This window comes from Bombina bombina, chromosome 7, assembly GCF_027579735.1.
Source record: "Bombina bombina isolate aBomBom1 chromosome 7, aBomBom1.pri, whole genome shotgun sequence".
In the NCBI taxonomy this organism is placed as follows: Eukaryota; Metazoa; Chordata; class Amphibia; order Anura; family Bombinatoridae; genus Bombina; species Bombina bombina.
Window position 1 is genome coordinate 68,334,168 of NC_069505.1, and position 26,585 is coordinate 68,360,752.

The following is a 26,585-nucleotide window of genomic DNA, read 5'->3' on the forward strand; positions in this document are numbered from 1 at the left end:
TTCTGCCTCTCTCCTGAGAAGCATTTTATTCATGTTACCACCTCTCAAAGGTTTTGGGACGTGGTCAATCAAGATCACCCTTAACGAAGCCACAAGGTGTTTTGCCTCCATCCAGTGACATGCAACTGGTTGGTCTGATCGTACCCTTTTCAATGGCTTGTCTCATGGCAATTCTATGGTTTGCCATGTGCTCCCTAAGTGTCCCTTGGGTCTTTTTAATGTAATGTTTCCCACATGGACAAAACAGCATGTACACTACATATTCCGTAGTGCACATAATAGAATGTAAGATAGTATACTTTTTATTGGTGTGTGGTTAAACTTTTTTGTAGCTATTAAGCCATTACACGTATTGCAGTTAGGGCACTTGCAGCAGCCCTTGATATTTATTTTGGTGGCAACTTCATAGGAACTTACAGGATCAGTTCTGACCAGGAGGTCACGGATATTGGCATTACGTTTGTATCCCACCATGGGGGTGGTTGATTTGGCAAATGTCAATGATTTTTTATACATTTATTATTATATACAAAGTTTTTGAGTACATTTATTATAGTGTACCACACATACTACTATATGCACATTTATAGAGTCTATTGTTCACAGTCAGTATTATAATGTTTTGTTTATGTATTTTTTTATGATGATCCTGTGAGCACATAAATACTGTATTTGTTTGATACAAACTTATTCCCAAAAGTTTCTATCTTTTTGTGTGAGTTAGTAGCTTTAATTGCCTATAGTTTCACACTAGACTATGACATTATGTCAAGCAGTTTACTATTTTTAGTATTAGGAATAGTGTGTATGTGAATATTTAGTTCTATTTTGATGTCACTATGTATTGCCCCACTTCCGGGAACCGGCTTTGTATAACACACATACACCATGATGCCCCACTTCCAGTTTCATATGTTCTATGTCACTTCCGGGTATGTTGAGGACACTCGGTCCAGTATTCTGTTACATGACTAAATCAATGATGTATAACTTATTCTTGTGCACACAGTGTAGCAGTTTGTAGATAAGTGATCTTGATGTATCTGTATCAGATTTTGAGACTTCTTTATGTTTGTAACGCCGGACCGGAAGTGGCTTGTAATACCACTTCCGGTTTGGCGATTTTCTCACTGTTTGCAATGTTTGATTTTTGGAGCTTTCACAGAGGGGAAGAGGTAAGCACTTAGTAATTATTGCCTTATTTAAGAGGGTGTTTCACACTATTTGAATGTTCTGAAAAAGGAGAGAAACATCCCCAAAATGTTAAATTAAACTTGGCACATTTGAAAAAGTCCTGAAACATTACTGTTTATTTTTTGGTGTAGATTTGGAGTGCAAGCTCAGGTGGTTAACCCAGGAGCGCGGATTCATCTTTTGATATTATATATATATATATATATATATATATATATATATATATATATATGTATATATATATATATATACACACACACACACACACACACACACACACATATATATATATATATATATATACACATTTTAACACATAAATATATATGTACAGTATATAAGTTATTATTTACAGGGAACACAGGGAACACACAGTTCCCACAGACCACAATGTCACACCCCATTCTAACACCCCATTCCCGCAAACTTTAAATCCCAAAAACTGCCTAGTGCAGTTGTTGTTATTAAAAAAATGCTACTTTTTTTAAATAAAAACTATAATACCCTCTATTTTGAGGGCATTTGGGACAATTTTAGAAAATTAACCAGAGATCGAATCTCTGGTTAATTTTCTGAGCGCTAAATTGCTACTGCAAGTTAGTGGTAGCAATAACCAGCCACTTTTAATGGCTGGTTATTTATTGCACGCCCGCAAATGGGCAAATTTGCAGGTGAGCGATAATTTATCGCTCTTCATGTAATCTAGACCAATATGTCCTTGTGTCACATATGTGCAAAAAAAGTAGTTATTTTGTCTTTGGGCTGCATAATCTAAGTTGACCAACTAGATATGTGCATGGGCGAAATTTTCGGTTCAGCTAAATCGTTCATTACGAAATGAGGGAGCAAAGAGTAGTAAAGAGAGAATGGATGGCAGGAAGTTGATAGTAGGAAGTTAGAAAAGGAAACAATGGAAGAAGAAAGAGAGAATTAATTGAGAGACAAAGAGATGAAGGAAGAGAGAGGAGTAGACTAAGGGATGTAAAGAGGAAGCTGTTAACAAAGGGAGGTTAGAGATGGGTTGGATTTACGTACTCGTCAATTAGTTCACAGATCAGTGTAGGATGCTTATCTTATATTTTATTTATTGCAAACTTGTACAAATTAAAAAATATATATAATTTCCTAATTTTGCTGCTATTACAGGGGTTGCTCACAATCTATTGGCTATCTACTTAAAAAAAGATTTTTTTCGTATTTGCCAAATGGGGAGCTGAGTTTCTCAAGTGATCACAATACAATAGCGTATATTTCAAAACTCGCCTACACCAACACCTTTTTAATCGAAAAGCTCCTAAAAATTACTTTTCAAGTGGTAACTGCCTGTTTTCTATATATCAGCTGGGAGGTCTCCCAAAACTGACACATAAAATAGCCTGTTAACACCTATTAGGGTTTCATCAAAGCACTATTTATGGTGCCCCTTTGTTCAGTCAGCAAGGTCGAAAATAATTTAAATGTGTTAAATTAAACTATTGTCAACAATATCAGTATCCATATGAATGCCATATGTATATTTGAAAGATGGACTTACTTCTATAGGCACTTCAGGACAAATGTGATTTGATTGTATTTCTCACATGCACTGGATTTATTGTCACATACAGTACAGGTATTATTAAAATCATGTTTTTACAGGAGATGACATAATCGCGACTTTCAGAGGTAACTATTGCAATCCGTTTCCATTCACACCACTAATAACCCATCTAAATGCATCTATTAGGTTGCTGGTATTTGGCAGACTGTGCAGCTGCCAAACGGAACTGGGTCTTTAATAAACACAAAAATCTTGTGTAGAAATATCCTTGTGATAGTTCTCAAATGAGCATTTACGGATAGAAAAATAGTGCACAGTCTGCACATACCATCAACCTAATAGATGAATTTAGATGGGTTAGCAGTGGTGTGGATGGAAACGGATTGCAGTAGTTACCTCTGAACGCCTTTCCAATAGGAATAGATGGAGATTATTATTATACTTTATTTATGAAGCGCCAACATATTCCACAGCGCTGTCCATGGATACAATTCATTTAAATAAAACAATAATATAAAACTTGTAATTGACGGGACAAAATTTGCAAAAACATACAGGAGGAATTGAGGGCCCTATTCCCGTAGTAACTTACAATCTAGAAGGGTAGGAGGTTGAGAAACAGGAGGTGAGGACTGCAAGATTGAGAAAGATGTTAATGCTGAGTTAGATGAGGGAAATGTTAGGTAAGAGAAATTAATTTATTATTGAGTTGGGTGGTAGGCTTCTCTGAACAGAAAAGTCTTCAGAGAGCATTTAAAGGAAGAAAGATTAGGGCAAAGCCTGACAGCATGAGGGAGAGTGTTCCAGAGGGTAGGTGCTGCACGACAGAAGTCCTGCAGTCTAGCCTGAGAGGAGGTGATAGTCGCGGATGCAAGGAGCAGGTCATTATTGGATCTTAGTGGGAGGACTGGAGTATACTTGTTGATTAGAGAGAATAGGTATAGGGGAGCGGTGTTGGTGAGCGTTTTGTATGCAAGGGTGAGAATTTTGAATGTAATTCTGCTGTGAGTAGGGAGCCAATGAAGGGACTCGCAGAGAGGTGCAGCAGATACAGAGCGACGGGAAAGGTGGATCAACCTGGCAGAGGCATTTAGGATGGATTGAAGGGGGGGGAGAGGTGGGAAAGAAGAAGGCTAATAAGTAGGTTATTGCAGTAGTCAAGTTGGGAAATAACAAGATTTAATTAATAAATGCCACTCATGTTGACCAATCTCTACAATGTCTCCATTGTCCATTTCAGACAGTCTTTTGCATAGGTACAATGCAAAAGACTGTTTGGAAATAGCCTTGGAAAAGGCTAACAGGTGCTCAAAAAGACTTTCCAGTAACTTATTAGGTGCCTAGAGGTCTCAAATTTGATAAGTCGAAAAGTAGTTGAAAAGTGAGCCGAAAAAATATTGTACTCACCAAACAGTTTCGGCTTCATTGATAAATAGTAAATAGAGCTTTTTTTGAGCGGCTGAAAACCCTTTTGCGAGTGCGGGAAACAGCCGAAATAGCAATATTGTGATTTGCACTGAATCAAAAAGTAGCCTTTTGGGGACAAAAAAAATGCCGAAAATAGTTCCCAATAGATTGCGATCAAAGCCACAGTTTTCCATTTATTTTCTATTTGACAAGGTGCTTATATTATTACTCTTCTTTATTTGCTTCTAAAATTAGATTTTCATTCAGAAGTCATTTAAAATTGAAAAAAAAAAAGTCTATGAAAAAGATGAAAGCTATGTGCAGTAATTTCTGCTTTTCCCTCCAGCCTTTCAGAAGGACAAATGTACTTAATGAAAACATGTATATACATACTTTGATATTACTTTTCTGGGAAAAACATCAATACTCAAAGTAATTACTGAATAATATGTCAGAGACCCAAGGGCCACAGTTTGTAGAATTGTAATAAATGACTTATAGCCCTTAATAGATAGCAGAATATACCTGTGCCAGCTACTCAATCAATCATACCAGAACTGTGTAATATGCGTTTACAAGCTAATTAAGGCAGGCGCTCTCTTTGTGCACTCCCGTCTAGCAGTGGACTGAATATTATGTTTACAGATAAAAAATACAGCGAGTCGCAAAGCTTCATTTTTCCTTTCCTGACTAAATTGATTATATCCACGAAAGAGATTATAAAATTGACTAGTCATTTGGATATTGTTCTTAGCTGCAGATAAGAGGACTCAATTTTGCTACAATAAAAGGTCACCAAAGTAAGTGCAAGTTTTACAGTCATTTTTTAAACAAGCCACCTGATGTGTTTGTCACATATAACAATGTGGCCTTTTCAAATAAAATGTCATTTTGCCTGTAAAGATTTCCTGACATCTGACTTGCGTGAGTCCTATGGAGATCGCTACTAATGGTGTGGGGAGAGCTATTTATACAACTCACATGAACCAATATGTTAGGTGCCAACAAGTGACATGACTAAAGGAAAATGACTTCTATGGAGGAAAAGTTGATGCCAGATAGGAGGAATAAAGATAGAAAGACAGTAAGATAGAATAGGATAGATAGACAGACATAAGATAGATAAATAGATGGTTAAACAGACATATAGGCATACAGACATATAGATGATAGATAGATGTTTGGTAGATAGGTAGGTAGATAGATAGATAGATAGATGGATAGATAGATAGATAGATAGATAGATGATAGATAGATGGTTACATGGGGCCCAATAATCTTAAACTCTCTGTGCTTGTGTATTCTTTAATCATATTAAAAATCATTACAAAAATGTTATGCAAAAATCCTATTTCATGGAAAAATTAAAAATCGTATTAAAGTTATTCTGGAAAAAAACTATTTAATTTGTACAGTAAATAATGTAATAAAACTACACTGTGCATACAAAAAATGCTGTGAAATTCATATTTGTAATACAAAATTTAAAACATATTGTTTTCCTTATTGATAAATGAGTTTCCTCACCTGTGCTCGTGCACTGAACTGAGGTATTCCATGGGACTAACTGAAATTTCTCCTCCAGGTCTGGTGTATTATCTAAACCTTTCCACCTGCAGTTCTTGCTGCTTTTTCTTGCAAACTAAAGGAATACGAAAACATCCACATACTTGGTGATTTTACCCATAGACAGCGCTGCAAAAATATGTTGGCGCTTTATAAATAAAGTATAATAATAATTATATTAAAGGGCCATAATACCCAAATGTTTAAACACTTGAAAGTGATGCACCATAGCTGTAAAAAGCTGATTAGAAAATATCACCTGAACATCTCTATGTAAAAAAGAAAGATATTTTACCTCAAAAGTTCCTCAGTAGCCACCTCCCATTGTAAAGGATTTCTAAGCAGCATTTTAGTGTGTTTGTCCTGGGACATCTGAAGGGACTAGCATCGTGCACTCTCATATTATTTCACCAATCAGGTAAAGGAAGCTTACTATGAAATCTCATGAGAGTCAAGTCAAATCTCATGAGATCACAGTAAGAGTTCATGACCTCAGCACTGCTGATGCTGATTGGCTGCTGTTCATTTCTTCATTTTTTTTTTTTTTTTTTTACCTGCAGCTGGGAGCAGCTGAGTATAACTTTTTACACAGAACTTACTCTGCTGAGCTGAGGAGATTGTGAGGTAAAATATCTTCCTTTTTTACATAGAGATGCTCAGGTGATATTTTCCTGTCAGCTTTTTACAGTTATACTGCATCAGTTTCAAGTGATTTAACATATGAGTATTATGTCCCTTTAAGTAAAAAATTGTATAACTGTCTGTATAGGAGTGGTGCAAAATGTTCCAATGTTGAAAGGGGTCACAAGTTAAAAAGTTGAAGGGAACCCGTGTCGCCCGCAGTTTCAGCTCGCAACTCGAGCTATCCCATATACGGCGCCGTCAGATGCTAACGTGCCGTAAGTCAGATAAACCAGCGATGTCCAGAAATCTGCGCAAGTACAAATTTCTGGCGTCGCCAGTGACTTGCGCCACGTTAGAACCTGCCGGCGCCTACAAAACCTGACTAAAGTCTAAATCACCCGCACTGTCTAACACGCCTCCCTAACATAGCCCGACACGTCTAACTCTCTATCCGCTATCCCCCTTCACTATCCTAACAATAAAATATGTATTAACCCCTAAACCGCCGCTACCTAATAAAGTTATTAACCCCTAAACCGCCGCCAGCTATATTAAATCTATAACCCCCTAAAGTGAGCCCCTAACACCGCTGCCATCTACCTTACCTACCCCCTAAAGTGAGCGCCTACCCCGCCGCTATCTATTTTAAAATTATTAACCCTTAATCTAATCCCCCTACACCGCCGCCATCTATATTAAATTATTTAACTCCTAAAATACTAAACTATCCCTACCACTAAACCTAAGTCTAACCCTACAAATAGCCCTGAAAAGGGCTTTTTGCGTGGCATTGCCCCAAAGTAACAGCTCTTTTGCCAGCCCTTAAAAGGGCTTTTTGCGGGGCATGCCCCAAAGAATTCAGCTCTTTTGCCAGCCCTTAAAGGGACAGTCTAGGCCAAAATAAACTTTCATGATTCAGATAGAGCATGTAATTCTAAACAATTTTCCAATTTACTTTTATCAACTATTTTGCTTTGTTCTCTTGGTATTCTTAGTTGAAAGCTTAAGCTATGAGGTTCATATGCTAATTTCTTAGACCTTGAAGCCCACCTCTTTCAGATTGCATTTTAACAGTTTTTTCACCACTAGAGGGTGTTAATTCACATATTTCATATAGATAACACTGTGCTCGTGCACGTGAAGTTACCTGGGAGCAGGCACTGATCGGCTAGACTGCAAGTCTGTCAAAAGAACTGAAAAAAGGGGCAGTTTGCAGAGGCTTAGATACAAGATAATCACAGAGGTTAAAAGTATATTATTACAACTGTGTTGGTTATGCAAAACTGGGGAATGGGTAATAAAGGGATTATCTATCTTTTAAAACAATAAAAATTCTGGTGTAGACTGTCCCTTTAAAAGGGCTTTTGGCGGGGCTTTGTCACAAAATAAACTGCTCTTTTGCCTACAATCTACATCCCCCTACACCGCGGCCAACTATAATAAATGTATTAACCCATAATCTAATCCCCCTACACCGCCGCCAGCTATATTAACTATGTTAACCCTAATTATATTAGGGTTAATATAGTTAATATAGTTATTATATTATATATATTAACTATATTAACCCTAATTATATTAGGGTTAATATAGTTAATATCGTTATTATATTATATATATTTAAAGTATAATAACCCTATCTAACTCTAACATCCCTATCTAAACTCTTATTAAAATAAATCTAATATTAATATTATTAATTAAAATATTCCTATTTAAATCTAAATACTTACCTATAAAATAAACCCTAAGATAGCTACAATATAATTAATAATTACATTGTAGCTATGTTAGGGTTCATATTTATTTTACAGGTAAATTGTTAATTATTTTAACTAGGTATAATAGCTATTAAATAGTTATGAACTATTTAATAGCTACCTAGTTAAAATAATTACCCAATTACCTGTAAAATAAATCCTAACCTAAGTTACAAATACACCTACACTATCAATAAATTAAATAAACTACAAATATCAATCTAAAAATACAATTAAATAAACTAAACTAAATTACAAAAACAAACAAACACTAAATTACAAAAAATAAAAAAAAAGATTACAAGATTTTTAAGCTAATTACACCTATTCTAAGCCCCCTAATAAAATAATAAAGCCCCCCAAAATAAAAAAAATTCCTTACCCTATTCTAAATTAAAAAAAGTTCAAAGCTCTTTTACCTTACCAGCCCTTAAAAGGGCCTTTTGTGGGGGCATGCCCCAAAGAAAACTGCTCTTTTGCCTGAAAAAAACCCCCCACAATACCACCCCCCAACATTACAACCCACCACCCACATACCCCTAATCTAACCCAAACCCCCCTTAAATAAACCTAACACTACCCCCCTGAAGATCTCCCTACCTTATCTTCACCACGCCGGGCAGAACTCCTCATCCGATCCGGGCGATGTCTATCCAAGCGGCAAAGAAGAAATCTTCATCCCGGCAATGTTTTTATCCAAGCGGCAGCAAAGTCTTCTTCCATTGGGCAGCATCTTCCATCAAGCGGCATCTTGAATCTTCTCTCCACCGACGCGGAGCATCCATCCCGGCCGACGACTGAACGACGAATGAGATACCTTTAAATGACGTCATCCAAGATGGCGTCCGTCAAATTCCGATTGGCTGATAGGATTCTATCAGCCAATCAGAATTAAGGTAGAAAAATATGATTGGCTGATTGAATCAGCCAATCAGATTCAAGTTTAATCCGATTGGCTGAACCAATCAGCCAATCAGATTGAGCTCGCATTTTATTGGCTGACGTCATTTAATGGTACCTCATTCGTTGTTCAGTCGTCGGCCGGGATGGATGCTCCGCGTCGGTGGAGAGAAGATTCAAGATGCCACTTGATGGAAGATGCTGCCCGATGGAAGACTTTGCTGCCGCTTGGATAAAGACATCGCTGGGATGAAGACCTCTTCTTTGCCGCTTGGATAGACATCGCCCGGATCGGATGAGGAGTTCGGCCCGGTTGGGGGAAGACAAGGTAGGGAGATCTTCAGGGGGGTAGTGTTAGGTTTATTTAAGGGGGGTTTGGGTTAGATTAGGGGTATGTGGGTGGTGGGTTGTAATGTTGGGGGTGGTATTGTGGTTTTTTTTTTTCAGGCAAAAGAGCAGTTTTGTTTGGGGCATGCCCCCACAAAAGGCCCTTTTAAGGGCTGGTAAGGTAAAAGAGCTTTGAACTTTTTTTTTAATTTAGAATAGGGTAGGGAATTTTTTTTATTTTGGGGGGCTTTTTTATTTTATTAGGGGTCTTAGAATAGGTGTAATTAGCTTAAAAATCTTGTAATCTTTTTTTTATTTTTTGTAATTTAGTGTTTTTTTTTTTTGTAATTTAGTTTAGTTTATTTAATTGTATTTTTAGATAGATATTTGTAGTTTATTTAATTTATTGATAGTGTAGGTGTATTTGTAACTTAGGCTAGGATTTATTTTACAGGTAATTGGGTAATTATTTTAACTAGGTAGCTATTAAATAGTTCATAACTATTTAATAGCTATTATACCTAGTTAAAATAATTAACAATTTACCTGTAAAATAAATATAAACCCTAACATAGCTACAATGTAATTATTAATTATATTGTAGCTATCTTAGGGTTTATTTTATAGGTAAGTATTTAGATTTAAATAGGAATATTTTAATTAATAATATTAATATTAGATTTATTTTAATAAGAGTTTAGTTAGGGATGTTAGAGTTAGATAGGGTTATTATACTTTAAATATATATAATATAATAACGATATTAACTATATTAACCCTAATATAATTAGGGTTAATATAGTTAATATATATAATATAATAACTATATTAACTATATTAACCCTAATATAATTAGGGTTAATATAGTTAATATAGCTGGCGGCGGTGTAGGGGCATTAGATTAGGGGTTAATACATTTATTATAGTTGGCCGCGGTGTAGGGGGATGTAGATTGTAGGCAAAAGAGCAGTTTACTTTGTGACAAAGCCCCGCCAAAAGCCCTTTTAAGGGCTGGCAAAAGAGCTGAATTCTTTGGGGCATGCCCCGCAAAAAGCTCTTTTAAGGGCTGGCAAAAGAGCTGTTACTTTGGGGCAATGCCACGCAAAAAGCCCTTTTCAGGGCTATTTGTAGGGTTAGACTTAGGTTTAGTGGTAGGGATAGTTTAGTATTTTAGGGGTTAAATAATTTAATATAGCTGGCGGCGGTATAGGGGGATTAGATTATGGGGTTAATAATTTTTATATAGGTGGCGGCGGTGTAAGGGGTCAGATTAGGGGATAGATAAGGTAGATGGTGGCGGTTTTAGGGGTTCACATTAGGGGATAGATCAGTTAGATGGTGGCGGTTTTAGGGGTTCACAGTAGGGGATTGATCAGTTAGATGGTGGCGGTTTTAGGGGCTCACAGTAGGGGGTTAGTTTATGTAGATGGTGGCGGGGGTTAAATACTTTATTAGGGATTGCGGCGGGGGATCGCGGTTGACAGGGAGATAGACATTGCGCATGCGTTAGGTGTTATTTAGCAGATCGCGGTTGAAAGGTAGATAAACATTGCGTATGCGTTAGGTGTTAGGTTTATTTAGCAGCCAGTTTAGGGAGTTACGGGGCTCCAATAGTCAGCGTAAGGCTTCTTACGGCTGCTTTTTGTGGCAAGGTGAAAATGGAGTAAGATTTCTCCATTTTCGCAACGTAAGTCCTTACGCTGTATATTGGATACCAAACTGCGCGGGTTTGGTATACCTGCCTATGGCCCAAAAAACTACGGGCGACGGCAGAAATATACGTGCGTAACTTCTAGGTTACGCCGTATATAGGATACCAAACCCGCACAAATATTGGCGCGGCCAGCTTTTGCGGGCGACAATTTTTATCGGATTGACCCCCAGGTATCAAGACTCAGGTATCAGACATCAGGTATCAAGACTCAGGTGTCAGACATCAGGTATGAAGACTCAGGTATCAGACATCAGGTATCAAGACTCAGGTATCAGACATCAGGTATCAAGACTCAGGTATCAGACATCAGGTATCAAGATTCAGAAGTCATACATCAAGTTTTAGGAGTCAAGTGTCAGGCAGATGTCAGGTGTCATGCAACAGAGAGGAAGGATGTCCTAAAATGTACACTGTATTAAAATGAAGTCTGCATATTATCTCAGACCTACATTTTAAAACATCCCAAGCAGCCAACACACTAAAATTACCAAATTCCTCACAACACTGCTATAATATCAACAAGAAATGAATCTCCAAGCCAGCCAAATGGGGTGGAAAACTACCCTGCCATGTCCTGTTAATACATAAAGTGCACAATGGGATTAGAAAAACAATGATTTGCACACAGAAACAGATGGAACGTTACATACTTCTTGCCAGGGTGAAGATTCTCACAGGACAGTAATTGCAGTGCAGTGATATTCCCAGTGAATGGAGCGATGGGAATAATGATTTGAATCAGCTAAAACTAACTTTAAAAATCACATGAGGACCATTATGAAAAGATAAAATACAAACAGCTTTAAAGCCTCTTCGGAACTTTTTTTCTGTAAATTATTCCCAAAGTATTAACAAATCATGAAAAGAACATAAATTAATTCTTGAATCTTTTGAGATAGTCATAGGGGACAGAAGAACATAATGAAATGTAATGTTGTAAATTGTTTTACACAAAATAATTGTGCTTTTAATGTTTTGTGGTTCTCATTTCTGCTGCTGATCATCTGAATGGGTTGCGCATCTTCAAGAAGAAATAAAGCTTGTTTTTTTATTTATGTATCAAAATTGAAGCACTAATTTTTGGGATAATTTGCATTGTTTTGTAGTCCAGAGACATACCCCTTGAAAACCTTCTTCAGCATTTATTGTTTTTCTTGTGTTTTGACAAATTCCTGCTCATGCATAGTAACCAATTACAGTATAGCATCTCGGAAGCTTCAGATTTAATCCTAGGGCTATCTGTTTTTAGATTTAATGGGACAATTTAGTCAGAAAACAAAGTACAATATTTGAAAGAAAAAAAAATTGTGGACCTCGTCAGTGAGGTGCAGCCATATCCCTCTAGGCACACTGAGCAACGGGTCCACGTCTGGATTCCCGCATCACACTTAGGGAGACTTCCCTAAGTGTCATAATTTGCATAAATAAAAAGAGAGAAGCACTCAACCTGGGAATGAACAATAGCATAATAGTTTGTTCTATGGCTAGTTACCACCCAAGAAGCAGCCTCTTTTTGCTCAATATGTGCCTTTCACAAAGAAGAACTTTTCTGAAGCATATCAGTCTGATCCTGACTCCACAGTACAGTCCAGCCCCGAAATACCAGGCAATCCCTCTCCTTAATCGAGAGAAACAGCAAAACCCCAGACGTACGTTTCGGCCTATTGTGGGCCTTATCAGTGAGGTGCAGCCATATCCCTCTAGGCACGCTAAAAGAGGCTGCTTTCGGGTGGTAAATCGCCATAGAACTAGCTAATTAACTGTTGTTCATTCCTGGTAGAGCGCTTCTCTCTTTGTATGCATATTTAACAAATGTCTGTCGGACCTGATCAGGTCCGACAGACATCGCTGAATGCGGAGAGCAATACGCTCTCCATATTCAGCATTGCACCAGCAGCTCACAAGAGCTGCTGGTGCAACGCTGCCCCCTGCAGATTTGCGGCCAATCATCTGCCAGCAGGGAGGTGTCAATCAACCTGATCATACTCGATCGGGTTGAATTACGGCGATTCCTGTCCGCCTCATCAGAGCAGGCGGACAGGGTTATGGAGCAGCTGTCTTTAGACCGCTGCTTCATAACTGGTGTTTCTGGCGAGTCTGAAGACTCGCCAGAAACACAGGGCCTCAAGCTCCATTCGGAGCTTGATAGATAGGCCTCAAAGCATGCAATTTTAACTTTCTAATTTAATTCTATTATCAAATTTTCTTTGTTCCCTTAGTATCTTTTGTTGCAGAGCAGTGACGTTGGCTCGGGAGCATGTATGTGTCTTGAGCACTCAATGGCAGCAGTTTTTTTAAGAATCTTTACCATTTGCATGAGCACTAAAATGACCGCACTATTTCCTGTCATGAAGGTATCTCTTCATCACAGAATACCATGGGAATGAAGCAAATCTGAAAACAGAAGGAAATTGGAACTTTTTTTAAATTGCATGTTCTTTTTGAGCCACAAACATACATTTTGGGTTACATATTGCTTTAAATATTGCAGCTAAACTTGTTAAAATTGAGAGTGAAGTTGCCTGTGTAGTCATTTCCTGTTATTAGCTGTGGGATACTGTAGTATTGTTCCTTTCTCACACAGCTCATTATTTCACTACCCGTCCTAACCAGCTGTATTACATGTATGGAGCCTGTCACAGATACCAGGCTGCCAAGGCCACCCCCTCTCCTATTTGGATTATTGTGTTTCCCACCAGTTCCCCTTTTGTTTGTTACAATGATTAAACTTTACCCTGAAAGAGCTGATCGCTACCCTGCTTGGCCCCTTTATGCCTTGCCTAATCCCAGCCGGAATCTTATCAAACTACTCACTGGGATCGCTAGAGATCTCCACTGAACTTTAACCTAGGTTGCTCCAGAAGCCTTTTCCCCGGAGCTCCACTCTTCTGGGGACTTGTCATACCTTTGATGGGCATGGGTTGGGGTGATTACTCAGAGGGAGCTCACTCGGGAACCTGGTGTTTTTGACACTCCCCACCTTGGACTGTTCCTCAGTACCCTCCGCTACCTTGGGATCACCCCGAAACTATGACCTAACCATTGTGGGATGTCTATGGCTCCTATGGAGGTGCCAGCCTGTCTGGAGGGGCGGTGCTCTCTTGATAAGATAAGGCTCCTTTTAGATGTCAAATGTGTATATAAGCTGTGTGTTTGTCTCAATAAAGGCTGTTCATGTTTCACCTTATCTTGTCTTGTCTTGTTATTAGGGTGAGATACTTGCTATAATCACTTTCCCGCTATAAGGCTACAGATTCTGTGGTGGATGCAGGCCTTTTTGGCGGAGATACCCAGTCGGGGTATCCGGGGTCCATCACATTGGCTGGCAGTGGTGGTATCTGCTTCCTCCTTACAGACAGTTGAAACCACCATGGGGACCAAGTTTCCTGCTGATAGAGGAGAAGTGCCACAGTGGCCTGCACAGGACGAGCTGTGATGGAGGGACTTTATCTGCTGGGAACTCTGGAGGGAGGCTCTTTAACGGAGAAGGACTATTTTGGAAAGTTCCTCCCCACTGCTGAGGAAAGGTACTGGCTTCAGCTGAACTTCGAATGCCTTTCCTGGGAGAGTAGCCTAGGGAGGAATGGCTATCTGAATTAGATGGACTGGTCCAAACTGAGATGATGCTGGATGATGGCTACAGGGCCCTCCAATGGTATTCTATACAAGTACGGCCATGGCTGGTGGATGGCATCCCCACAGAGGGCTTTGGCTTCAGCGGCCCTGGATTGCTATTTAAGAAGCTGACAGAGTACTCAGACTTTGGGAGCAAGGCGGAGTGGAGACTGCAGGGAATTGGGGAGTACTTAGCGAGACTGCTGAATCTCTCGGGGGTACCCTGACTGCAAGACGATCTTGATTTTAAGTGTCCAAAAATGGGAGCTGGAAGTGGCCTACAAAAAGATGCTAGATTCCATTCAGCAGCAGGCTATGCAGCCTTTGGATTGGAACTTTTGTCGCAGTACCAGCGGAAATGCTGGCATCAGGGCAGAGCGCAACAGACCTCTGCCCAGCACCTGCGATATATCTGAATTTCCAGGGTGGGGAGATAGCCAATCTCTCTCCCTAGCGGCAGAGCCATTTTCAGGGAGAGGAGATAGCCGATCTCTCTCCCCAATGGAAGAGTGATTTAAAGGGAGAAGGGACAGCCAATCTCTCTCCCCAATGGCAGAGCCATTTCCAGGGAGCTGAGATAGCCGATCTCTCTCCCCAGCAGCAGAGCCATTTCCAGGGAAAGGAGGTAGCCAATCCCTCTCCACAGCAGCAGAGCCATTTACAGAGAGGGGAGATAGTCCATCTCTCTGGCCAGCAGTTGAGTGTTTTCTAGGGAGAGGAAATAGCTGATCTCTCTCCCCAGTGACAGAACCATTTCCAGGGTGTAACAATTCAGACATACAGTGTGTTGTTATTGCAACTTCCAGTAATCTTACCGAATATAACATACAAAGTAAAAGGTAGATTTGTAATCCCAGAACAGTATAACATAGGTAATATACTAAAACCTATATAGATAATTCAGGATATTTAATATAGTTGTTTGCTAGCTCAGAATCAATGTGTGTATGATACTGAGGCTAACAAGTCAACATGATGGCACAAAGTATATCTAAGTTATAATGATACACAGTTTGACATAGTAGCAGCGTTGCTGTAAAAAGGTACTAGATGTAGGCAAAGTTATAGTAAAATGAATTTAACAGTTCAGAGTTCGCTTACCAAGCGTAGATTTGGATTGGTGAACAATCTGTGAGTTTGAGGGTAATGCGGTAATCACTGAGCAGAGCTGTAACGAGCAGCAGAGAGCAGCCTGTATGGAGACTGGAGCGTGGCGTTGCGGAGGAGTACGGAGCGGCCGTCGGTGACGTCACCCGCCAAACAGCTGATCCTGCGGTGATCCGATAGCAACCGGAGATGGTAAGGGTTTGCTTAAGGATCCGGAACAGCGGTTCAAGCTGTGATCTTGGCTGGTTCAGGGTAGAGGAAGCAAAGGGTCTCAGGGAGAAACCAAGTAGTAAGGTTTTGAATCCAAACTGTCAGTAAGTGCAGAGAGGCCAGTATCAGCTGGAGTAAAACGAGCAATACCAAGCAATGTTAGCATTTATGGGCGTGCCTTATAAAGGAAGAGCAAAGTGAAATAGAGGCAGACAGAGTTAACCCTTAACTACCCTAGGGATGTTACAGAGGGGTCCACCAAAATGAACCACTCCGAGGGTCAAGGATGAGGCCTGTTCGGGTTGCACAGATGAAACAGAGAGATCAACCTTGGGGCCGACAAATTTACGGAAGGCTCCCAGGAATCATCATCAGATTAATAACCCTTCCAATGGATCAAGTACTGCAACCGGCCAGAAACTCTCCTGGAGTCTAGTATTTTTTCCACTTCAAATTCACAGTCTGGGACGACAGGTACCTGGGTGGTAGATCTTGTTGAAGCATTCCTGAGTTCCTTGTATGGTTTAAGCTGGTTAACATGGAACGTGGGATGTATCCTATATTCTTCAGGGAGTTCCAGGGTCACTGAGTTAGAGTTTATTACCCTTTTAATCGGAAAAGGTCCAATGTAGAATCTATTCAGTTTCCTAGTCGGTGTACTGAGACGGAGGTTCCTTGTTGACAGCCATACAAGGTCTCCAATCATATAAGTTGGTGCTGGTCTCCTTCTTAGATCGTAGTAGACCTTCTGTCTGTCCTGGGCAGTCTTGATGTTGTCAGCAAGAATGGAGAAGGTTTCAGCGATGCTGTTAGTGGTGTCATTAACTACCGGGCACTGACTGTCATATTGAGGATTGACATGGAATAATGGGTGAAAACCATAGTTGGTGAAGAACGGTGTGGTCTTGATTGAGGAATGATAGGTGTTATTGTGGGCGAATTCCGCAAGTGGTAGTAGTGATGACCAGTTATCTTGGTTTTGTGTGACAAAACATCTGAGATATTCTTCCAACCACTGATTTGTTCTCTCCGTTTGACCGTTGGTCTGAGGATGGTATGCGGTACTCAAACGTTGTTCAATGGATAAAGCCTTACAGAGCTCTCTCCACATTCTAGAGGTAAATTGTGTTCCTCTATCTGTGGTAATAGATAGAGGTAAACCATGTAATTTTATGACGTTATCAATGAGTAAAGTAGCAGTTTCCAATGAGGTTGGAAGTTTGTGGTATGGAATGAAGTGAGCCATCTTAGAGAATAAATCAACAACCACCATGATTGTAGTATTGTTACTGGATTTTGGTAGTTCCACTATAAAGTCAGCAGCTATATGAGTCCAAGGTTTTTCAGGTATAGGTAGTGAAAGTAGATAACCTACTGGTTTGTGTTTTTCAGTCTTACAGTTTGTGCAAATCTCACATGACTGAATGTATTTCGTTATATCAGTGGACATTTGTGGCCACCAATAAGATCTTTTTGTTAGCTCTATGGTCCTTTGTACCCCAGGGTGACCCGTTAAAGTTGAGTCATGCATGGTTTTAAGAATAGTCATTCTTAATGATGGGGGTACATAGATCATATTATTTTTGTAATATAACCCGTCAATATTTTTTGTTAACAAGTGTTTAGGCAATGTAACATCTTTTTGCTGATGATCTTGGAAAGAAGATCCCTCATTAAAAAGTATTCCAAGAGATTCGCGAAAACACTGTTCTGGAATAATAGTTCCATATGGCATTTGTACGGGAGGTTTGTCGGGTAGTCTTGAGAGAATGTCAGCTTTTGTATTTTTTGATGCGGGTCTATAAGTTATATTGTATGAGAACCTTGAAAAGAAAAGACTCCATCTGACTTGCCTAGAAGTCAATGTCCTATGGGTCTTGAGATATTGAAGATTTCTATGGTCTGTGTAAATTTGAATGGGTATGTCAGTACCCTCTAAGAGATGCCTCCAATGCTCTAAGGCTGATTTCATAGCAAGCAGCTCCTTCTCACCTATGTGATAGTTGAGTTCTGATGCTGTTAGAAACTCTGGAATAAAATGCAATAGGGTGTATGGGTTCTTGTGGTGAGGGGCGTTGAGACAGAATGGCACCAACTGCGTAATGGGATGCGTTAACCTCTAGAATATATTGGAGGTTTGGTTTGGGAAAAGATAATATTGGTGCAGTAGTGAAACATGATTTCAAATATTGGAAAACTTTGTTAGTGGTCTGTGTCCATAAGAAAAGTGTTTCATTCTTTGTTAATTCGGTTAAAAGTTTTGATATGCTTGCGAAATTCCTTATGAATTTCCGGTAAAAATTGGAAAAACCAAGAAACCTCTGAACATCTTTTTTTTGTTTTTGGGGTTGGCCAATTGTGTATAGTTGAAACCTTGTCGGTTTCCATGGAAATACCTTGTGGTGTAATGTGGTATCCTAGAAATGTAATATCCTGTGAATGAAAGATACATTTCTCTAATTTCACATACAAGTGGTGTGCCTGTAGCCTAGAGAGTACAGATCTGACTAGCTTAATATGTTCTTCAATGTTAGATGAGTAAATTAAAATGTCATCAAGATAAATGACCATAGATGTGTCGAGTAAATCTGTGAATATATCATTGATGTACCTTTTGAAACGTAGCAGGGGCGTTACAGAGCCCAAAAGGCATAACGGTGTATTCATACAATCCATATCGGGTTCTGAAGGCTGTTAGACATTCATCACCAGGTCTAATTCTTATCAGATTGTATGCACCCCTTAAATCGAGCTTTGTAAAAATAGTTGCACCCCTTAAGCGTTCAATTAGCTCTGGAATTAAGGGAAGGGGGTAACGGTTCTTAACAGTCCTTTTGTTTAATTCCCTGTAATCCACAATTGGGCGCAGTGAGTGATCTTTGTTTTTAACAAAAAAGATACCTGCTCCTGCTGGAGAGGTAGAAGGTCTTATAAAGCCTTTTAGTAAATTCTCATTGATGTATGCTTTTAAATGTGATAACTCATTTTCAGTTAGCGGAAATATATGCCCATAAGGAATGTCGGAACCTGGGATTAAATCTATCGGGCAATCATATGGCCGATGTGGTGGAACTGTTTCAGCCTCTTTTTTGCAAAACACTTGTTCAAAATCTATGTATTGTTGTGGTATTTGAACTTCTGTGACTGAGAGTATAGGTATATGTGGTATACAAGTGGACTTACAATAAGGGGAAGTGAAATGTATAGTGTTGGAGTCCCATATTATCGTAGGTTGGTGTAACCTAAGCCATTGCAGCCCAAGAACCAGTGAGAAGATGGGTGATGAAAGTACATCGAAAGTTATATATTCATGGTGATTGTTTTGTAATGTAACCAGTATAGGTACTGTCTGGTGTGTAATAGGCCCTGACTCTAGTTGTTTACCGTCAATAAGGCGCACCAATACAGGTTTCTGTTTCATTACGAGTGGTTTTTTATTTAACAAAACAAGTGCAGAATCTATGTAACAGGAGTATGCCCCAGAATCAATCACAGCTTCAGAGCAGAGGCAGCGGTGGTCCCACTGTAAAGAGACGGGGATAAGACAGTTTGTTACCTGGGTATTGGTAATTTTCAAGGTATACATAGTTTCACTTTTCTTACCCTTTTTAGTCCTTTTAAGTACTGGGCAAGTGGATACATATTGTTCCTTTGAGGCACAGTACAGACATAAATGGTTAAGTCTACGTCTGTTTTTCTCCTCAGGGGTCAAAGGTCCCTTGATGGCCCCAATATCCATAGGTTCCTCTGTACCCTTTAATTGTGAAGGAGCTCTGGAATCGTGATATCTGATATTGAGAAACCTTTTCCTGTTTCCTCTCTCTAATTCTGTGATCAATCTTGATGCTCAATTGCATTAGACCTTCGAGATCATCTGGTAAATCAAGTCTAGCAAATTCATCTTTAATAGGTTCTGACAAGCCTAGTCTAAACTGACTTTTTAAGGAAACCTGGTTCCAGCCTGAGTCAAGTTGCCAGATCTTGAACTCAGAAATGTAATCCTCCACAGCCCTTTTATTTTGTTTTAGATTTCTGAGTTTGTGCTCTGCAGTGCTTTGTCTGTGGGGGTCTTCATATAGAGAGGATAGGGAACTAAGGAAGTTATCGAGTGAGTTTATTATAGGGCTATTTTGTTCATAGAGTGAATCTGCCCATACCCGGGGTTCACCTCTTAAGTAGGATATCATTGTCAAAACCTTGATTTTGTCATTAGAGAAGGTTTTAGGCTTTAATGTAAAAAATAGAGTGCAAGCATTAATGAACTGTCTGAATTGTTTCCTATCGCCACTAAATTTGTCTGGTGGACTAACAGGAGGTTCTGGTGGAGAGTCAGTGTAATGAGGTGCTGGGGTAAGCCCTTCTTTAATTATATTTTTCAGGGTTTGGTTTTCTACCTGTAGGTCTCTAAGGCCCTGATTTAACTGATCCACTTTTTGGCCTAGAGTAACCACATAATTAGAGAGCTCCACAGGATTCATCACACCTATATTTTTGTGGCTTGGTATTCCTGTAACAATTCAGACATACAGTGAGTTGTTATTGCAACTTCCAGCAATCTTACCGAATATAACATACAAAGTAAAAGGTAGATTTGTAATCCCAGAACAGTATAACATAGGTAATATACTAAAACCTATATAGATAATTCAGGATATTTAATATAGTTGTTTGCTAGCTCAGAATCAATGTCTGTATGATACTGAGGCTAACAAGTCAACATGATGGCACAAAGTATATCTAAGTTATAATGATACACAGTTTGACATAGTAGCAGCGTTGCTGTAAAAATGTACTAGATGTAGGCAAAGTTATAGTAAAATGATTTTAACAGTTCAGAGTTCACTTACCAAGCGTAGATTTGGATTGGTGAACAATCTGTGAGTTTGAGGGTAATGCGGTAATCACTGAGCAGAGCTGTAACGAGCAGCAGAGAGCAGCCTGTATGGAGACTGGAGCATGGCGTTGCGGAGGAGTACGGAGCGGCCGTCTGTGACGTCACCCGCCAAACAGCTGATCCTGCGGTGATCCGATAGCAACCGGAGATGGTAAGAGTTTGCTTAAGGATCCGGAACAGCGGTTCAAGCTGTGATCTTGGCTGGTTCAGGGTAGAGGAAGCAAAGGGTCTCAGGGAGAAACCAAGTAGTTAGGTTTTGAATCCAAACTGTCAGTAAGTGCAGAGAGGCCAGTATCAGCTGGAGTAAAACGAGCAATACCAAGCAATGTTAGCATGTATGGGCATGCCTTATAAAGGAAGAGCAAAGTGAAATAGAGGCAGACAGAGTTAACCCTTAACTACCCTAGGGATGTTACATAGGGAGAGGAGGTAGCTGACCTTTCTCCACAGTGGCATAGCCAGTTCCAGGGAAAGGAGATAGCCGATCTCTCTCCCCAGAGGATGAGCCATTTCCAGGGACAGCACGGAGGTAGCCGATATCTCTCCCAAGCGGCAGAGCCATTTCCAGGGAGAGGACGTAGGTAGCCAATCTCTCTCCCCAACTGCAGAGCCATTTCCAGGGAGGAAATAGCCGATCTCTCTCCCCAGCGTCAGAGTGATTTCCAGGGAGAAGGGATAGCTGATCTCTCTCCCCAGCTGCAGAAAGATTTCCAGGGAGAGGAGATAGACAATCTCTCTCACCAGTGGCAGAGCCATTTCCAGGGAGAGGAGGTAGCTGACATCTTCCCACAGTGGCAGAGCCATTTACAGAAAGGGAAGATAGCCAATCTCTCTCCCCAGTGGCAGAGTGATTTCCAGGTAGTGGAGGTAGCCAACCTCTCTCCACAGTAGCAGAGCCAGTTCAAGGTAGAAGGGATAGCCGATCTCTCTCCCAGTGGCAGAGCCATTTCCAGGGAGAGGAGGTAGCTGACCTCTCTCCACAGCGGCAGAGCCATTTCCAGGGAGGGGAGATAGCCGATCTCTCTCCACAGGGGCAGAGCCATTTCCAGGGAGGGGAGATTGCCGACCTCTCTCCCCAGTGGAAGAACAGTTTCCAGAGAGAAGGTAGCCAACCTTTCTTCACAGCGGCAGAGTAATTTCCAGGGAGAGAAGATAGCCGATCCCTCTCCCCAGTGGTAGAACCAGTTCCAGGAAGAGGAGATAGCCGATCTCTCTCCCCAGTGGCAGAGCCATTTCCAGGGAGAGGAGGTAGCTGACCTCTCTTCACAGTGGCAGAGCCATTTCCAGGGACAGGAGGTAGCTGATCTCTCTCCCCAGCAGCAGAGCCAGTTCTAAGGAGAGGAGGTAGCTGACTCCTCTTCCCTGCGGCAGAACGTTTTTTTCAGGGAGAGTAAATAGCCAACCTCGCTCCACAGCAGCTTAGCATGTTCTAGGGAGAGAAGGTCAGCATCCTCACCCCCCAGTGGCAGTTGCCAACAACAAAAATGGAGGAGAGTTTGCAGGCTGGACAGTTCGACAAACTCAGGTCCATACCAGTGGGAGAAATGTAACGGAACCCTCCGTTACTTTTGCACTTAGAGAGGATGGCAGGCCAGCCTCCTCCCCACCGACTATGAGCCCTAGCTCTTGAGAGGATTCTGTGTTTTGGGAGAAAGGTCTCCAGGGTATATGTGGAGTAACATCACCGGACAGCCCCAAGCCAACCCATTATGATCTAGCCGGGTCACCTCCTGTTTCTCAACCTCCTACCCTTCTAGATTGTAAGTTCCCATGGGAATAGGGCCCTCAATTCCTGTATGTGTTTGCAAATTTTATCCTGTCTATTACAAGTTTTATATTGTTTTATTTAAATGAATTGTATCCTTGGACAATGCTGCGGATAATGTTGGTGCTTCATAAATAAAGTATAATAATAATAAGAATTAATATAGGGGGGAGCACTGTCATGCATACCAGGCTGCCAAGACCACCCTCTCTCCTATTTGGATTATTGTGTTTCCCATCTGTTCCCCTTTTGTTTGTTACAATAATTAAACTTTGTCCTGAAAGAGCTGATCGCTACCCTACTTGGCCCCTTCTTGCCTTGCCGAATCCCAGCCGGAATCTTATCAAACTAATCACCATCTGCGATCACTGGAGATCTCCGCTGAACTAGGTCGCTCCAGAAGCCCTTTGCCCCAGAGCTTCGCTCTGTGCACAGCTAGTACTGTCAAAGCCAGTGATGTGTGGTGTACACAATATACTGAGCACAGCTAGTACTGCCATAGCCAGTGATGACTGGTGTGCACAATATACTGTGCACAACTAGTACTGTCACAGTCAGTGATGTCTGATGTACATAATATACTGTGCACAGCTAGTACTGCCACAGCCAGTGATGTCTGATATACACAATTTACTGTGCACAGCTAGTACTGTCACAGCCAGTGATGTCTGATGTACACAATATACTGTGCACAGCTAGTACTGTCACAGCCAGTGATGTCTGATGTACACAATATACTGTGCACAGCTAGTACTGCCACAGCCAGTGATGTCTGGTGTACACATTATACTGTGCACAGCTAGTACTGTCACAGCCAGTGATGTCTGATGTACACAATATACTGTACACAGCTAGTACTGTCACAGCTAGTGATGTCTGATGTACACAATATACTGTACACAGCTAGTACTGTCACAGCCAGTGATGTCTGATGTATACAATATACTGTGCACAGCTATTACTGTCACAGCCAGTGATGTCTAGTGTACACAATATACTGTGCACAGCTAGTACTGCCACAGCTAGTGATGTCTGGTGTACACAATATACTGTGCACAGCTAGTACTGCCACAGCCAGTGATGTCTGATGTACACAATATACTGTGCAGAACTAGTACTGTCACAGTCAGTGATGTCTGATGTACATAATATACTGTGCACAGCTAGTACTGCCACAGCCAGTGATGTCTGATATACACAATTTACTGTGCACAGCTAGTACTGTCACAGCCAGTGATGTCTGATGTACACAATATACTGTGCACAGCTAGTACTGTCACAGCCAGTGATGTCTGATGTACACAATATACTGTGCACAGCTAGTACTGCCACAGCCAGTGATGTCTGGTGTACACATTATACTGTGCACAGCTAGTACTGTCACAGCCAGTGATGTCTGATGTACACAATATACTGTACACAGCTAGTACTGTCACAGCCAGTGATGTCTGATGTATACAATATACTGTGCACAGCTATTACTGTCACAGCCAGTGATGTCTAGTGTACACAATATACTGTGCACAGCTAGTACTGCCACAGCTAGTGATGTCTGGTGTACACAATATACTGTGCACAGCTAGTACTGTCACAGCCAGTGATGTCTGATGTACACAATATACTGTGCACAGCTAGTAATGCCACAGCCACTGATGTCTGATGTACACAATATACTGTGCACAGCTAGTACTGCCATAGCCAGTGATGTCTGGTGTACACAATATACTGTGCACAGCTAGTACTGTCACAGCCAGTGATGTCTGGTACACACAATATACTGTGCACAGCTAGTACTGTCACAGCCAGTGATGTCTGGTGTACACAATATACCGTGCACAGCTAGTACTGTCACAGCCAGTGATGTCTGGTGTACACAATATACCGTGCACAGCTAGTACTGTCACAGCCAGTGATGTCTGGTGTACACAATATACCGTGCACAGCTAGTACTGCCACAGCCAGTGATGTCTTTTGTATACAATATACTGTGCACAGCTAGTACTGCCACAGCCAGTGATGTCTGATGTATACAATATACTGTGCACAGCTAGTACTGTCACAGCCAGTGATGTCTGATGTACACAATATACTGTGCACAGCTAGTACTGCCACAGCCAGTGATGTCTGGTGTACACATTATACTGTGCACAGCTAGTACTGTCACAGCCAGTGATGTCTGATGTATACAATATACTGTGCACAGCTATTACTGTCACAGCCAGTGATGTCTAGTGTACACAATATACTGTGCACAGCTAGTACTGCCACAGCTAGTGATGTCTGGTGTACACAATATACTGTGCACAGCTAGTACTGCCACAGCCAGTGATGTCTGATGTACACAATATACTGTGCACAGCTAGTACTGCCACAGCCAGTGATGTCTGATGTACACAATATACTGTGCACAACTAGTACTGCTACAGCCAGTGATGTCTGATGTACACAATATACTGTGCACAGCTAGTACTGCCACAGCCAGTGATGTCTGATGTATACAATATACTGTGCACAGCTAGTACTGCCACAGCCAGTGATGTCTGATGTATACAATATACTGTGCACAGCTAGTACTGCCACAGCCAGTGATGTCTGATGTACACAATATACAGTGCACAGCTAGTACTGCCACAGCCAGTGATGTCTGATGTACACAATATACTGTGCACAGCTAGTACTGCCACAGTCAGTGATGTCTGATGTACACAATATATTGTGCACAGCTAGTACTGACACAGCCAGTGATGTCTGATGTACACAATATACTGTGCACAGCTAGTACTGTCACAGAAAGTGATGTCTGATGTATACAATATACTGTGCACAGCTAGTACTGTCACAGAAAGTGATGTCTGATGTACACAATATACAAGTGAAACTCACTTGTTTTTATCATTAAAATGTTCAACAAAGTTCCACCAGAGTTCGCTTGAGTTCAATTCACATGCTCAATTTGGAGTGTCCTATGGGCTTTCAAATCTAGAGCTTGATGTGAAGCTCTGAAATATGTGAGTATTTGATTTACCAGCTATTCACTCCTGCATTTATACAGGACTTCACTATTTGCAGTTTTTGTTTCTTCCTGAGGTGCCATTCCTTGAAATCTTCTGAAATCATCCACTTTATTCCTGTACACAGAGCCTGCCTGGGACTGATTTAATTATTTATGCACATATCCTTTAAGCACTGACATATATATATATATATATATATATATATATATATATATATATATATATAAATATATATATAATCACAATATTATGAATAACATTTGAATATGGGTATCATGGGTATACTGGGCATGTTTGATCAATGATGTTTACTAATTAAGTTAAATATATTTTTTAAATTAATTATAATTTTTTTGGAAAGATATTTATCTAAAATTATGAAAAACACATTTCCTAATTCACATTAATTTCCATTAGAAGAAAGTATCCGTAACTTATCTTCTATAATGTAATTTTCACAGTTTGCACGCTGTAAATTGGAAAACCATTAAGTTACAAAGTTTTAAAAATAGTCCAAAGTTGCAGAACTCACTGCACATTTTGCATTTACAAAAAATCCACTGTACAAACCACATTTACAAAATCCTCACTCTCACTGTATAGAGTGAGGGTTTTCTTTGCCACATTTAAATAACTGTTGAAGTAAGAGTCCTGATCACTACAATGTGATTGCCAAGAAAACCCCTGTTCCTAAAGATGAGAATACTGTACCTTACAATCTCAAAAAGTCTATTAAATACATATAAATATGTAAATGTATGTCCTGTCCACTACTGATGGACTAAACATTAATGTTTAATATAGGTTAATGAAAATAGACCTTATAGTTATATATATATATACATTTAAAAGGGTGTCTGTGGCAATTTCAGAGTGTATTGCATGTGCACAAGATAATAGAATTATTCAAAATTATTTTGGAATGCACGCAAATATGTTGATAAATCA